Source organism: Myripristis murdjan, chromosome 7 (assembly GCF_902150065.1).
Source record: "Myripristis murdjan chromosome 7, fMyrMur1.1, whole genome shotgun sequence".
Classification (NCBI taxonomy): domain Eukaryota; kingdom Metazoa; phylum Chordata; class Actinopteri; order Holocentriformes; family Holocentridae; genus Myripristis; species Myripristis murdjan.
Window position 1 is genome coordinate 6,574,734 of NC_043986.1, and position 1,825 is coordinate 6,576,558.

Below are 1,825 nucleotides of genomic sequence, written 5' to 3' on the forward strand. Positions count from 1 at the left end.
TGTAAACATTCAATATAACAAAATGTGATCTAAAAGGTTGTGGAGCAGTGGTTTAAAGGAATACTCTAGCCTTTTGGGCAATATTGCCTTTTTCTGACGTACCCAGAGTCAGACTGACAGGTTCATTTCAGGTTCATTTCCTGTGGGTAGCATTTCATGTGTTTTTAAACTTAGCTCTGTCAAAGTGAAAAAATAAACCTTACAGCAGCTCTGAAGCTGTCTTCTGTACAAAGTGGATCATGTATATATGAAATACACGTGTTGCAATTAAAATAAAAATTTAAAAAAAGTTGTTTCTGGAGAAGTTAAATGGTGTAACCACTGAACACATTTATCTTTCCGTCCATGGCAGTGATCCACACATGGCTGACATTCACTACTCTTAAAACCCAAGATGTGTTTTTCAAATCTACACGATACGCTGTGTGAATCAGACAGCTTCAGAGCTGCTGTAAGGTTTATTTTTCCACTTTGACGTAGCCAGGCTAACGACTCCTATAGACCTCAAGTCTTTATGCTAAGCTAACATGAAATGCCACCCATAGGAAATGAACCACTGGACGCACAGAGGTGAAAATGGTGTCCAACATCGTGTCTCAGTCTGGGAAAGTCAGGAAAAGGGGATTTTACCCAAAATGTCGGAGTTTTCCTTAAAGTGATGTTCCTGTGGCTCTATAATCGAGGGATGCTGAGAGAGGGGCGAGTGTTTCTCGTTCTCTTTCCGCAGGCAGGCGTTCAACACCAACGGCCTCCCAAACATTTAACTTTCAGTTTTCTGCCTGAGACGGCTTTCTGTCTTACAAGTTACAGCAACGTACAGAGAAACCTGAAACATGTGATTAAAGTAAAACAGTCATTTTCACCTCTGATGCAGGAGCTGATTCAGGGCCTGGAGTGTTTGTAATCTTAGTTTAGTTTCCTTTATAGACATCTGATTATGAGATTTGATTGATTGTAACTTCAGAGAGAGAGATGAACCCAAAAGCAGGACCTTGTATAGATTCTTCAGTATCGACCTGTCATTATTTTATTTTTTTAATGTGTTGCTGTGTGTGTCTCTACGTGCCAACCTAAGTAACAGTGGAACTGGGTGTACCAAGCTTGTAATCAAGTCAAATGTATTTAAATAATGCAGCTATTTGTTTGATTTGAAGAGCTTATTTTTCTGTCTGTATAATAAGTAACTTGGGTGAAAGAGATTTTTGCTGTTTTTTTTTTTGTCTCAGTTTTCTGTTTTTTTGTTTTGTTTTGTTTTTTGCTCCCCTTTGTATAAAAGTGTATGCAGTGACAGTAAATGAACATGACTACTGCCTGTACCGTCCTGTCTCACCGTCTCATCCTTTGAAATCTGTCTATACATGTAGTTTGGGTTAAATCTTATTGTCAGTGACCTGCAGCGCCCTCGTGTGTTCTTAAAGGTTCAGTGCAGTGAACATGGCATTTCTCAGTCTCATGGTGTTGCTCAGCAAACGACCTGCCGATGCAAAGCTAGCCAAAAAATCTTTGATGACCTTTTCTTTATTGTTCAAAGTAGGTGCAGGCTGTATTTTAGTTCGATTTCTGAAGTGAGATCACTGGACAGGTTATCAGGTGGGTTGATCAAAATATAAACTGGAATCAGGATCAAGGTTCTGGTTTGTTTCTTCTGCTTAAGTTTTTAGGCTCTAGTCCAAAATCGTACCGTCCATGTCTAAAGCTGTGTTTGACTTGTTTGACAACAGGACCAACAAATAAAAGTGCATTAGTAAGTCATCAAGTTTAATAGAACACACACATGATGAGCGTTACAAACGTGTTTTAAAGATAGGAGCACAAAACATTGTTG